The sequence below is a fragment of the Staurois parvus genome, unplaced genomic scaffold (assembly GCF_062004578.1).
Source record: "Staurois parvus isolate SC_StPar_1 unplaced genomic scaffold, SC_StPar_1.0 ptg001371l, whole genome shotgun sequence".
In the NCBI taxonomy this organism is placed as follows: Eukaryota; Metazoa; Chordata; class Amphibia; order Anura; family Ranidae; genus Staurois; species Staurois parvus.
Window position 1 is genome coordinate 16,620 of NW_028319167.1, and position 15,454 is coordinate 32,073.

General features: G+C 46.9%; 1 pseudogene; it reads right to left on the minus strand.

The window, feature by feature from the left end:
• Positions 1 to 12,945: 12,945 nt before the first annotated feature.
• On the minus strand, positions 12,946 to 14,846 carry LOC149436351 (E3 ubiquitin-protein ligase TRIM39-like; annotated as a pseudogene).
• Positions 14,847 to 15,454: the final 608 nt, after the last annotated feature.

Here is a 15,454-nt window from a genome sequence, read left to right on the forward strand (position 1 = left end):
ACCCGCTGGTCAGCCCTGGTACTGCAGCCCACACGGCAGGTGAGTCCCACAACCAGTGCTGAGTCCATTCCTGACACACATGTGGTATTGCCATACACAGAAGGAATAGCAGAATGTGTTTTGGGGTGTATTTCTAAGTATGCCTATCACATGTTTTAGAAATATGTTATTAGTTGACAACTTTGTGTAAAAAGCATGCATTTTCATTTTCTTTCCTGAATTTTCCAAAAACTTGTGGCAAAAAAGGACATTTTCAAAAGACTCTCCGTGCCTTTTATTTTAAAAAATACATTGGCGTGTTTGCTTTCCAAAATGTGGTCATTGTATGGGTGTTTGCACTGTCCTGGTGCTCCAGGGACTCCAAAAATTTGATAGGTAGTCAGGAAATTACAGTAGATGTATAATTTATGCTCCTTGAAAATCCAAATGTACTCATTGGATTTTGTGCCCCTCTATGCATCTAGGATGTGAAAATGTCTCATACATGTCATATCCCCATATTCAGGAGGCATAGCAGAATGTTTTGGGGTGCAAATGTGCTGTGAGTATGCTTATACTATGTGTTAGTAATAACTTGTTGAAATGACAAACACATTTAATTTCTTAAAAAAAAAACCCTTCAAAACCACGCCATGCCTCTTACTAAATACCTTGAACTACCTACTTTCCAAGAACGGGTCATTTTGGGTTTTTTGTACTGTCCTGGCATTTTAAAGCCTGAAGAAATCAGTACAGTTGGTCCTGTACAGTACATGTTTAGAGATGTGGTGCTTATATTTGGGGAGGGAATTTTAGGCTGACTTCTTCCTAAGGGGGTTATATACAGTCATGGCCAAAAATATTGCCAACCCCTGCATTTCTGTCAAATAATGCACCACTTCACCCAGAAAATTGTTGCAATTACAATTATTTTGGCATTTTCATGTTTATTTCTTTGGTTTGTATTGGTACGACACAAAAACATGGGGAAAAAAACGCAAATCTGACACATTCCACGCAAAGCCTAAAAAATGGACTGGACAAAATTATCAGCACCTTCTCAAAATTGTAATAAATTATTGCATTCCAAGTTTGTAATGCTGCTGTAATTTGTCATTAAACTCACCTGTATAAATTAACAGGAGCTGACAATATACAAATCACATCAGCAGCCAATTAAAATGGTGAAAAATGGCCTCCACCTTTCTTTTGTGTGTCTCTGTGTGCCACATGGAGCATGGAGAAGAGAAAAAGCCACAAAGAATTTTCTGAGGGGTTGAGGACAAAAAAAATTGGAAAAGCATGGACAATCTCAAGGTTACAAGTCCATCTCCAGAGATCTTAATGTTCCTGTGTCCACTGTGTGCAACATTGTCAAGAAGTTTACAGATCATGGCACTGTAGCAAATCTCCCTGGACATGGACGAAAGAGAAAAAATGATGAACTATTGCAAGGGAGGATTGTTGGAATGGTGGCTATATAACCTCGATCAACTTCCAGACAAATTCAAGCTGACCTTCAGGCACCGGGTACAACTGTGTCCGCTCCCACTATACGTCGCCATCTGAATGAACAGGGACGCTACGGCAGGAGACCCAGGAGGACTCCACTGCTGACACAGAAACATAAAAAAGCCAGATTGGAGTTTGCCAAAATGTACCTGAGGAAGCCAAAATCCTTCTGGGAGAATGTGCTGTGCAGAGACGAAACAAAATGACAGCTTTTTGGTAAAGCCCATCATTCTACTGTTTTCAGAAAAAGCAATGAGGCCTTTAAAGAGAAGAATCCAGTCCCTCCAGTCACACATGGTGGGGGGGTCACTAGTGTTTTGGGGTTGCTTTGCTGCTTCAGGCACTGGATGTCTTGACCATGTGCATGACATTATGAAATCTGAAGACTACCAAAGAATTCTGGGGTGCAATGTAGGTCCCGGTGTCAGAAAGCTGGGTCTCCAATGTCAGAGGTCATGGGTCTTATAGCAGGACAATGACCCAAAGCACATGTTAAAAAGCCCCCAGAAATGGTTTCAGACAAAACGCTGGAGAGGACTGAACTGGCCAGCAATGAGTCCAGATCTCAATCCCATAGAGCTCCTGTGGAGAGATCTCTGAACAGCAGTTGGGGAAAGGAACCCTTCCAATCTGAGAGACCTGGAGCAGTTGGAGGAAGAAGAGCGATCCAAAATTCCAGTAGAGGGGTGGAAGAAACTCATTGATGGTTATAGGAGGCAATTGATTTCACTTATTTTTTCCAAGGGGTGTGGCACCAAATATTACATTGAGGATGCCAATAATTTTCTCCAGTCCATTTTTGGGGGTTTTGTGTGGAATGTGTCAAATTTCACTTTTTGTTTCTCCACTTTTGTGTGCCATACCAATACAAACAAAAGAAATGAACACGAGAATGACGACACATTTGTAATTGCAACAATTCTCTGGGTGAAGTGGTGCATTATCTGACAGAAATGCCGGGGTGCCAATATTTGTGGCCAGGACTGTATGTCCAGTGAGCCTTTTATCACTTAGAGGAATAAAATGAAATGGAATATATAATACACTATGGAAAGTTTTGTTAATGTTCATTCTGAAACAAGGGATATAACTAGTGGATTTGGATTACAACGGGGAAAGTAGAGGAGAGGAGTTGGAAGGTGTAAAGTATGTCCAGAAGCCTTGGGGGAAATGAATGAACCTGGAGGTCCGATCAGCCGTACAGAACTGGGAAAGAGCCTTTTATAAAGAGGCCCAGCATTCTGGTGAGCCTTTTATCTGTTTATTTAAAGAACACAGAGCACTGCGCTGGAATACGTTTGGGATTCATGTGAAGTTGAAGCAGAATTAAACCCACAAACAAAGAAATGTTGCAGCTTACCAAGATGTGGTGGCTGCATTCGTCTTCTTCTTTTTAGGCTTTTTCCCATCTGTTTTCACCTGGTGATCCGGCCAGTACCCAGGGCCTTGGCTAAGGGGCTACCACCAGCCCTCCTGTAGGGGGCTCCAGGAAAGAAGGGGGGCCCAAGCAGCTGGGTGAATCGAATGTAGAAAGGGAGGGTGATAGGCGCTGCAGGGGGACAATTACTGGAACTGATCCCCTGTATGGCTCTCTCTGCAGTAGCTGAAAGCTGGCGTCTTCTCCTCTCCCTCCTGTTGGTTTTCAGCTGCTGCAGAGAGAGTCATACAGGGGATCGGTTCCAGTAATTTTCCCCCCCATCACACCCAACACCCTCCCTGTGCACCATACGTTTCCCCCTGCTGCCCAGGCCCCCCTGTGTGCTCCCACTCCTGCAGTGCTGCCATCTTCCCTCCTCTCCTTCCCACCGGCAGCTGCAAGCACACAATAGGATCCTTCAGGATAGAGGAAAAGGTCCAATGAATATGTTACATTTACTAGCCCCTTCCTTTCCTGAATGAACACAATGATTGACTGATACCAATCACTCACTGAGTTCAGTCATAAATGAAGCATAGTGAACTTTTTTTTGGAGTTTGGGGACCCTGTCAGGTTGGCTGTATGGGGCCCCATGGTTTCTAACAGTAGCCCTCCTTTATTAGAGCGACCCCACTCTGGATGAAGGAGCAATGATGACACCTTTGGACAGCAGTATTGTCAGTCTGGGGGGAGGAGAGCGTTAGATGGACTAAATGATTTAGATATATTAAACAATTTGCAGCCAAACTCCAGCACACACTTTAGAAGCAGTTACAGCAAACTGACTTTTTTTTACCTTTTGGAATAAAGGTTTTACATAAATAAATAAATGCTGATCATTGTAAGCACCCTGCCAGTGTTAACCCCTCGCCCTCCAGAGGATTTACCCCCCTTCCTGACCAGGCAATTATTTGCGTTACGGCACTTCATTACTTTAACTGACAATTGTGCGGTCATACAACGCAGCACCCAAATGAAATTTACCTCCTTTTTTCCCATGAATTGAGCTTTCTTTTGGTGGTATGTGATCACCCGTGCGTTTTTTATTTTTTGCGCTTAATAAAAAAATACTGACAATTTTGAGAAAAAAACAATATTTTTTACTTTTTGCTATTAAACGTGTCCGGTAAAAAAAAATTAAAAAATCAAATTTCATCATAAATTTTGGCCAAAATGTATTCTGCTCCATGTCTTTGCTAAAAAAAAGTCCCAATACGTGTAAATTAATTGATTTACGTGAAAGTTATAGCGTCTACAAATGGCGGTATAGATACATTTTTACTAGTAATGGCGGCGATCAGCGACTTATAGCGGCGATCAGCGACTTACAGGAACTGCAGCAGACATTCTGACACTGGGGGGGAACTGACTTGGTTGAACTGGATGGACTTTTGTCTTTTTTCAGCCAGACTAACTATGTAACTATTACCAATACAGTGATCAGTGCTAAAAACAAAAAGCACTGACATAGTATTAATGGAACTGGGCAGGAAGGGGTTAACATCTGGGGCGCTCAAAGGGTTAACTGTGTGCTGGGAGTGTTTTACTAGAGGGCGATGTCTGTGTACTTCACTGTACTCACACTGCTTTGGATGGCTGTGCTGTACACAGCCATCCAAAGCAGTGTGCCTGAGCTGACAGGGAGGAGAACTGTTTGCAAACAAAACAGTTCTCCCCGTTGGAGATCCTCGAATGTCACCGGGCGCCAGCGAGTAATCACCGGCTGGGACCCGGTGATTGACAGCCACAGCCGCGAAGGGGACATCTTTAGTGATGGCAGTGCTTATAAAAAGCACTGGCACACTGCTGTTGGTGCACATTTTGCGTGTAGTTAAGTCAGGGACAGGTACCTGCTGGATAGGGAGAGTGTGCCTTGCATAGGGAGAGGTTCCAGATGGTGAGCAACAGAATAGGGACTGTTCAGCAGTTCTGCTGTGTGGAGCCTTTCCAGTACTAGTGCCATGTTACATCACCACCTGCTAGCCGCTTCCCTTGCCAGGTGCTATTGACATCCAAGCATTGCTCCCTGCAATTGCTGCATAGTTATCTGTGAGTGCTTCTGCCAGTTTGATACTGCTGCAAAGACTGATACTGTGTGGTTGGAACATTTTTGAAAATACATGTCCATGCAATTTATGGACCTCCATGTGTCTTTCCTTCCCCTTTTGGTGCCCATTATTCGGCCCCACTCTGCCTACACTTGGTGTAAGTCAGCAGGATATGCCCCACTCAGTGGCTGGCATATATGGGGGAGTAGGGGCCACCAGGGTAACACTGGGAGCAGCCTTGGCTCTAGTGCCCAAGTTCAGTGGGTCTAACATCTCTCTTTTTGAGTGGGAGGAGGAACTGGAAAGTGCTCTCCATCTCTACCAAGTATCTACCAGACTGACTGCAGAACTGACTATCAATTCCTTAGAGCAAGAAGCCTGCCAAGCAGTAATGGTGCTACCAGAAGATGCGCATGCCAGCCTAGAACAAATTGTGGCATAACTAAAAGGCCTATTTTGGGAAAACATAACCATAACCAAGTTGAGATGTAGGTTCCTCATTCATAGACAACAAGGGAAAGGAAGCCTCACTTACTTTGCTGCAGCGCTCCAGAATTTGTGGAAGCGATTGGAGATAAAGGACCTGAAAGGGTGTGCCCACATAAATGCTCCAGACTAGACTTTACCAGATCAGTTTATTGGAGGAGTGAGTGTTGGAACCTAACATGTATGCTCTGCAGGAAAGATTGAGGTGTCATTTTTAATGAGATAGTGATGGAGGCTGCGGCCAGGGAATAGGAGAACATGGAAGCCACTGTGGCCATGACAAAGAAAAGCGAACCTCTCTATAATAGATAGGAGGCCTTGGGACTCAAGACCAACTAGACCCATTCTGATTGCCCCTGAAAGCAGCCAACAACTTACCCATCAAGGTGGAAGGGGTAAAGGTCCAAACATTTTACCAAGTGGTGGAGTAAATTGGAGTTGTGGTCACCCACAGCCCAGTTGTGTCCTCGGTACCCATTGTCCTGGATATGAACGTCCCGAAGAGCTTAAACTTACCTCGCTTGCTGGCGGAGGTTGAACAGATGAATAAGCCCAAATGGAGTTGCAGCTTGTAGGCGGAAAGGCTCAGTGTGATACAGTCCTACAAAGCCTACCAACAGACAGAAAAATGGCAAACAGAATGGGTAGGTGTTGTTCATATGCCACCTGAAGCAGACGTTACTTCTGGCCCTCCTCCAAGAATTAATTGGGGTTCATGAAAAACTACAAGAAGCTACAGTCAAGGTAGAGCCCTGAAGAGATCTTCAGATTTTGGAAGAGTGGCTAACAGCCTGCACCCTGTCCAAGGTACATTGGACAGAGTACTGGTCCAACTCATCAACCTGGGGACTGCCCCTGTTCTCCTTCCGAACCAAAGGCTCCTCACTGATCTCTATGTCATACCCAAATACTGCATTGCCGGGTCCCAACCGGCTGTGGAAGCTGTGCCCCGCTGCAAGCTGCCATGACCTCTTTGGATGTTGACCAGTATCAGCAGTTTCTGGACCAAATAGCCATTCTCTTCCAAGACTACTCAATAACCCAGCAAAATCTCCACCATCAACTGCTGGAAAAACACTTATTAGTTTTCACAACTGGTCCTGGAGATTATGGCTGCACCAAGGACATAGACCACCCCATTCACATGGGAAATACTCCTCCCCTTTGGGAGAGGTATCAGTATATACCACTGTCTTTATGTCAAGAAGTCAAGGACTTGATCTGCAATATGCTGCAAAATTGGATAATCAAGGAGAGCCATAGTCCATGGGCCGCCCCATTGTTCTGGTGCTCAAAAAGGGCAGTAGATTACAATTCTGTGTCGACTATCATAAGCACAATACCTGCACTGGCAGGGGAGTCCCTAGGGTTGGTGTCACCTGGTGCCAGAACACTTGGTGACACCCTCTCTCTCTCTCTCTCTCTCTCTCTCTCTCTCTGCCCTTTCTCTCTCTGCCCTCTTCCCCCCCTCTCTGCCATCTTTCTCCCGCCCCTCCCTTTCTCTCTCCCCCTATCTCTCTCTCTCCCCCTCTCTGTCTGCCCTCTTCCCCCCTCTCTCTCTCCCCCCTACCTACTACATGAAGCTGCAGTGTTGTCACCAGGGTCCAGGGATTACACACTGATTTGCTGCATACTCTGCCTGCCCCTCCAGCTCTCCAACTTCAGCACCCGTGGAAGGGATGTGGACCTGCCCCTCTACCGAAACTCTGAGGAGGAGAGGTGTCCAAAGTGCCTGCTTCACTGTCCGTCCACTCAATGCTTGCTTATTTCAGCAGCGGCACATACAGGGACGGACTAAGCCTCTCATGGGGCCCTGTAGTGACCCCAGGCCCTCGGACAGTCTGCCCCTGATGGAGCAGGTCCGGTGTCACCCAGTGCAAAAGGTGTCACCTGGTGTGGCGAGCAGGGGCGCAGCTGCCTAGGGATGCCCCTGCCCACTGGGATCCCTACCGTCTGCCCTGGGTAGAGGAGTTGCTCGTGGCATTGGGCCAGGCCAGTTACTTTTCCACCTTGTACTTGGCAGATAGGTACTGGCAGGTCCCAGTGAGAGAACAAGACCAGGAAAAGACAGTCTTCCCAACCCCACTGGGGCTGTACTAATTCAATTGCATGCCTTCTGGGATGAGCAATGCCCCCAGCATTGAGATGGTGCTGATCTACTTAGATGACATTATCAAAAGATTTTTGAAGACCACATTCACCACCTGGACTAGGTTGTGGTTCAAAACCCAAAATTTGAAAGGGGAAGCAAGCTGGACCCCTGGTGGGAGAATGCCTTGTATCAGGTAGTGAAACAACCATTCCAACTGTTCCCGGTATATGACGAGGTGTCTAAGGGCCCCCAGAAGCCCACAGGAAGCACCTCCATTGGAGTCTATTAAGGTCCTGTGTGCTGGGCAGAGACTATCCTGTTAAGTAAAATAAGTAAATGAATCTTGCGCGCTTCTATGGATAAACTACAAATTTAATGTTAGTAATAGTGAAATAGTGAAACATAACAAACTCAGTTAAGTAGTCGCTTTAACACACAACCCTTATCCCATACAAGGCAAAATCAATATATATAGTGACCCAGTGCAGCTCTACAAGCCAAATACAGCCGAAGTCCTAAAATAATTTTGGATTTAGGCTGTATTTGGCTTGTAGCGCTGCAGTGGTTCGCTACGTATATATATATATATATCTTGACTATCCTGTTAAGACCTATAGAGATTTGAGGGATTCCAACCCTACGGATCTCCCTTCTGTTCAGGAAGTTTCAGTAGAATGATATTTGCCACTCCTAGAAGCTTCCCCCATGGATCCCACCAGACCTGAAGATGAAACTGCTACTGATTTCCTGGGATATTGCTCTGCAGAGGACTGGGAGAGTTCTGAGGGACCTGCACACTCCTTTGAGGGAGAAAATGATAGCCCAGGTGGGGGTGTTTTGACTATCCATGATAACCCCCCAAGCACCTGAGGCTCCTGAACAAACTCCAGTAAATGACAATTCTTATGATGAGCCTGAAGATCCCAGTGAGGGCCGTTGCCCTATTCAGTCTAACCGAGGGGCAATTACTGGCCCAGTATTCTGATTATGTTGTATAACAGACTTCTTGTCACTATTGGTTTTTTATCTACCTGTTTAGCCTGCTGTATTCCACTGTTTTATTGTATGGTTGTTGATGCAGAGGACAGCATCTGTCAAAGGGGGGAAAAGTGTAGACAGGTGTGTTGACCTTCCTACAAAGGTGGTGCTATCAGCAACCACCACGCAGGGAGAGTGGAGGACACGAGAAATTACCATTCCTCTTAGGCCTCCGTATGTGTCAACAGGTGAGCAGATGTCCAATTGGATTCTGATGTCCCGGATGACCTCCACGGCCATCTTTAATGAGGGCAGTACTTATAAAAAGCACAAGCTCACTGTAGTTGGTGTGCATTTTGCGTGTGGTTAGGTCATGGACAGGAGTCGCTGGATAGGGAGAGTGTGCCTAGCATAGAGAGGGGTTCCGGGGGAGGGGGGAACCTTTCCACTGGTAGTGCCTTGCTGCATCACTGTCTGCTAGCCATATCCCTTTCCAGGTGCTATCAACATCCGAGCATCGCTCTCTGCAGGTGGTACATAGTTCTCTGTGAGCGTTTCTGCCAGTTCCATAGCATTGCATAGGCTCTGATACAGTGTGGTTGGTTCCTTGCAATCTCAGATCTCCGTGTCTTTCCTTCCCCTTGGGGTGCCCACCACCCACCTGGCCCACTCCGCCTACAAACATGTGCCCAGTGCAGCCAGAAGGTGAGACAGTTCTTCAGACAGTTCTTCAACCGGCTCATTCTCCTCTGTCCTGTGAAGCCAATCATTTGATTTCCTGCTATTCATTCTGCCGCTGGATAAATCAGAAAAAGGACGCACCGCGCTCCCGATCTCATATTCACCCCCCTCCCCTTGTCTCTGTATGGAGGAACAATCCACAAACAACTAGTGCTGGGCTGTCTTATCGGAAAGCCCAGAATTCTCTGTAACACGGTGTCATGGAGGAGCCGGGATTAAATGCTGATTTATAAAATGAATATTTCATACAATAAGTAATAAGAAAAGTGACAGAAAAGATCAATTTATTCATTTGTAAATCTTCCAGAAAATGAATAAAACCAACAAAAGACATTGTAGATTATCATTCAGCATTTTGTATTCGGGGAAAATGAAAACAAACGATGCGAGAAGAATGTCCCCGGCTGTGACATAAATGACACCTGTACTGAGGGGAATATGGAGGGCCATTGCTGGATGTCTTCTGAAAATGCTCTTCTCCTGGCTGTCTGTGGACTCAGTATTCGGGGACACTGACCTGGAACAATCATGCAGATCAGGAAATCAGAGTTAAGTCAGAACTCCGAGTCTGAATACTTCTTCTAGGTGGTCTGACATAGAAAGTACAGAAGGCGTTGGATCAGAATGACAGCCAGGGAACTAGTATTCTTTAGAAGTAGTTAGCAATGGCTGCCACCATACTTCCTCCATGCAGATTCCTAGAATAGAACTCTGTAGGATGCAGACAGGTTAGTGTGTGATGATATATTAGCAGTATGTGTCTCCTTTTTATGTCCTGTACATCCTGGGGAAGGTGGGAGCTCTATGCTGCTCTGTACAGACACACACCGGGTTATGCCGGTCCTCTTCCTCTACCCCCCAACCTGCTCTATGGTCACCCTTCCCCCCCTCTGCAGAAAAAGCCGCTGACCCTCTCCCCTCCCCCTCTTGTTGTGTGATGGAGCCGATCTCCATGAGTCCTCCCAGTACAGACGGAGCTCATCACCCACCACCATCCACCAGACCTCACTTCTGTCCTTCCCAGTCCCCTCCCCCGACATGGTGTCATGTGACCTCTCCTAGATGTAGGGGTGACCCCATCCTATCCCATCACAATGACGGCACTGCATCCTCTGTACAGACACACACCGGGTTATGCCGGTCCTCTTCCTCTGCCGCCAACCTGCTGTATGGTCACCCTGACCCTCGCCCCTCCCCCTCTTGTTGTGTGATGGAGCCGATCTCCATGAGTCCTCCCAGTACAGACGGAGCTCATCACCCACCACCATCCACCAGACCTCACTACTCTCCTTCCCAGTCCCCTCCCCCCCACATGGTGTCATGTGACCTCTCCACCCTCTGTGTCTGATCATAGCTGTACATAGCGCCACCATGAGGAGGAGGGGCAGAACATAGGGGGAGTGGCAAGGGAAGGGAAATTGCTGATATAACCTGGTTATTTCCTGTTTGGAAACATAAAATAGAAACAAAGACATAACTTTTTTCTATTTTGGAAAGAGTAAGGGAGGATTATTACTCCTGTCATTTTTATTTTATTGCCATATGTGTCCCATTAGGGAGGAGATAGATAGATAGATAGATAGATAGATAGATAGATAGATAGATAGATAGATAATAGATAGATAGATAGATAGATAGATAGATAGATAGATAGATAGATAGATAATAGATAGATAATAGATAGATAGATAGATAGATAGATAGATAGATAGATAGATAGATAGATAGATAGATAGATAATAGATAATAGATAGATAATAGATAGATAGATAGATAGATAATAGATAGATAGATAGATAGATAGATAGATAGATAGATAGATAGATAGATAATAGATAGATAGATAGATAGATAGATATTATTATTATTATTATTACATCGAGTTTATATAGCGCCAAAGGGTTTGCTCAGCGCTGTACAATAGGGGGGACAATACATGGCACAGTACAACAAAAACAGACAGCGTACGAGGGGTAAGAGGGCCCTACTCTTTCAAGCTTACAATCTAGGAGGGAGGGGGTAGTGGAACAATAGGATGTGGCTGAGGGGAATGAAGTGGCTGAGGGGGATGAAGTGGTGGGAGGAATGAGGGAGAATGGCCGTTAGGTGAGGGTGGGGTAGGCTTCCCTGAAGAGATGGGTTTTGAGGGAGCGCCTGAATGTGGGGAGGAAGGCGACAGTCGGATGGATTGGGGCAATGAGTTCCAGAGGATAGGGGAGGACCTGGAGAAGTCCTGCAGTCGTGCATGGGAGGAGGAGACCAGGGAGCAGGATAGAAGGAGGTCCTGTGAGGAGCGAAGGGTACGGGTAGGGTGGTACTTGGGGATCAGGTTGGTGAGGTAGTCAGGGGCAGTGTTGTGAATGGCTTTGTAGGTCAGGATTAGAAGTTTAAATTTGATGCGTTGGGCAATCGGGAGCCAGTGGAGGGAGAGGCAGAGGGGGGTGGCAGAGGTGGAGCGGGTGGTGAGGTGGATGAGTCTGGCCGCTGAGTTCAGGATGGTCTGGAGCGGGGAGAGCCTGCACTTGGGTAGGCCAGTGAGAAGAGAGTTGCAGTAGTCAAGGCGTGAGATGATGAGGGAGTGTACAAGAAGTTTGGTGGTGTCTGGGGTGAGGAAGGTACGTATCTTGGCAATATTGCGGAGATGGAGCCTGCATGTGTTTGTAAGTGATTTGACATGAGGCAGGAAGGAGAGGTTCGAGTCAAGAATGACGCCAAGGACTTTGGCTTGCGGGGCGGGAATGATAGTGGTGTTGGTGGTGGTGATGGATAGGATGGGGGGGGGGTGTGGGCAGGGGGAAAGACGAGGAGTTCGGTTTTGGAGAGGTTAAGCTTGAGGAAATGGAGCGACATCCAGTCTGAGATGTCGTTTAGGAGGTGAGTGATGCGGGCGGAGATAGTGGGGGTGAGGAGAGGGGTGGAGAGGTAAATTTGGGTGTCGTCAGCATAGAGGTGATAATTAAAGCCATGGGAGTGTATGAGTGTGCCCAGGGAGGAGGTGTAGATGGAGAAGAGAAGGGGTCCAAGGACAGAGCCTTGAGGGACCCCAACAGAGAGGGGGAGGGAGGGGGAGGTGGTGCCATTGTAGGTGACGCTGAAGGAGCGTCGGGATAGGTAAGATGAGAACCAGGAGAGAGCGGTATCTATGATGCCAAGGGAGAGTAGTTTATTAAGGAGGAGGGGGTGGTCGACTGTGTCAAAGGCCCCAGAGAGGTCCAGGAGAAGGAGGACAGAGTAGTCGCCCTTGGCTTTGGCGTTTAGTAGGTCGTTAGTGATTTTGAGGAGGGCAGTTTCGGTGAAGTGTAGGGGACGGAAGCCGGATTGTAATGGGTCAAGAAGGTTATTGTCAATAAGGTGGGCGCTTAGGCGATCGTAGACTATGCGCTCAAGGTGCTTGGAGGTGAGAGGCAGCAGGGAGATGGGTCTGAGGTTGTTGGGGTCTGCAGGATCCAGGGAGGGCTTTTTGAGGATGGGGGTGATATCTGCGTGCTTTAGGGGGGAGGGGAATGCGCCAGTAAAGAGGGAGAGATTGAAGATGTGGGTGAGGGAGCGGATGAGGGAAGAGGGGGGTGACCGGAGGAGTTGAGAGGGGATAGGGTCCAGGGGGCAGGTAGTGAGGCGGGCTTCTGAGAGGACCTTGACGACTTCCTCAGTAGTGACAGGGCTGAGGGAGTGCAGTTCAGGGGGGGTTACGGTGAGCGGGGCCACCGTAATAGATAGATAGATAGATAGCTAGATAGATATTATTACCCTCGTAATGAAGAATCCCTCACCATAACTGGACAGTTATTCCAACCATTTCACAGTGCTCTATGAGGGAGAAGAGAAATAGAAATATATATATCATAGAAAGCACTGGAAGACTATTATCCAAATATTCAACCAATCCCATCCTCCCTCCACTGATAATGTCACCAGTATCTGGGCGAAGTTCTCACTTTCCCCGACTCCCACCACAGATCTTTATACAACCTCCCCCTACCCATATCACAGCATGGAGGGGCTCAGTGAAGGTGGTGGTGAAGGTGTGGAGGTGTCGGATCGGGTCACACAGATCATAAAAGGAGATCCTCCCGGCCTCATAATCCAGATATATCCTGACTCTGGTACTGGAGATGGTGGAAGATAAAAATATCTCTTTATTATCATGTCTCACCCCATACTGGTTACCATTCATGACTAAACCCCAGGACTTGGTATTCCTTCCAATCCCTGTCTGCTCTCCTTTCCTGTCTATACTGGGGTAACACATCCCAACTTTCCATCTATCTGACCCCCCGACATCCACTTCCCAGTAATGTCTCCCTGAGGAGAAACTCCGACTGCTCAACACCTGAACATAATCTTTAAATCTCTCTGGTGTTTCTGGACGATTCTGGTTTCTATCTGACCTGGATACAGTTTTCCTGTCATCTGATATATGTAGATTATTATGAGCTGTGTTTCCATCCAGTAATATGTCCTCAGCTCCCTGTATATAGAAGGATACATTTCCCTCTGTTATTATATCAGATAATGTGTGTAATGTGTGTGATATCCCAGCCACATCCAGCCCCCCTCCATCATGGAGGAGTTCCTCATGTCTCTCTCTGTCCTCATTATCTCCATCCTCAGTATCACACAAGTCACCTGTGTCTGATTCCTGTAGGACAGTCAGTGGATCCGTCATGTTACACAGCTCCTCAATGTCACGCATCTTCCTGGACAGCTCCTCCTTCTTTATTTCCAGATCCCGGATGAAGATGGAGACCCGCTCTGCCCTCCCGGAGATCTCCCTCAGGACTCTCTTCTCCAGGTCTTCCAGACGTCTCCTGAGATTTATAAACAGGGCAGTGACTCTCTCGGTGTCACCAGCTTCTTCTTCTTCTACTTTCCTCCTGTGTTCCTGCAGACTCTGGACTCTTTCCTCCATCTCCTCTCTCTTTGTCAGAAGTTTCTGCAGAACATTCCTCAGTGCCTCCTTCTTCTTCTCGGAAGCCTCATCCAGTGACTCCATCTCATGTCCTTTATGTCCTCCAATCATACAACAAGACACACAGATACAGGTCTCATCCTCTGTGCAAAAATACTTCAAGACTTCCTTATGGATGGAGCATTTCCTGCTCTCCATGGACAAGGTGGGGTCACATAAGATGTGTTCTGGGGACTTTTCGTGGACTCTCAGGTGTTTATCACACAGAGAAATCTCACAGAGCAGACAGGATCTAACAGCAGGTACAGGATAGTCCACACAGTGAGTACAGGAGACCCCGGACTCCTCTTGATCAGGCTGAGCAGACAGGAAATTCTCCACTATGTTACGCAGTGTTATGTTCCTGTGCAGTGCAAGACGATCCGGAAACTTCTCTCTGCATTCAGGACAGGAATATCCTCCAGACCCCCCCTGTGCATCCAGAACACGATCAATACAGACGCGGCAGAAGTTGTGTCCACATCTCAGCATTACAGGATCTGTATAAATGTTCAGACAGACGGAACATTCCAGCTCGGCTCTCAGATTAGCAGACGCCATCGCTGACAGTAGGAGAAATGAAAGTCTCTGACACCGGGGAAGAATGCAGCTGGGAGGTGTCACTTCCTCCTACACAGGGCGAGGCTGGGCTGTGACTTGTACTTTGTTCATAGGATTCATTATATGGAGGGACACCAATATTGAAAGAATCTCCTGCAGAACAATGTGCCCGTCTCAGGAAAATATCTGACACTTTGGTGAAAATTGGGGCTGGGATCAACAAACGTTCGTTCAGAACTGATTCTCTTTCCATACAAGTGAACAGGCATGCAAAAACAGATTGAAACTGTCACAGATTAAAGCAATAAAACTTCTACTAAGCTGCCCCTTGTAGTCCTACAGACCAGCAGACAAGCCGATACGTCCTCACTTGGAGTTGCACAACTCTAAGGCTGCATTCACACTGGAGGGTTTTGTAAATTGAAAATCGAAGATCCAAAAACACTCAAACTTAAAAAATCAATTGTTCTCTATGGCGCTTGTGTAGAAATTGTGCATACAGAGATGGACGCCGTCCTCCATCTTGCTAAGGATCCTCCATCTTGTATCTCTCTCTCCCTCCTCCAAATCCCCCCTCCCTCTCTTTTGAGTGATATGTGGTCCCTGGATGCTGAGTTCAAAAGGCATCAAGGCTCAGTGGGAGAACTTCATGGTTATAAATCCCAAATTAGCTGGTGCCCAGGTGTCTGTTA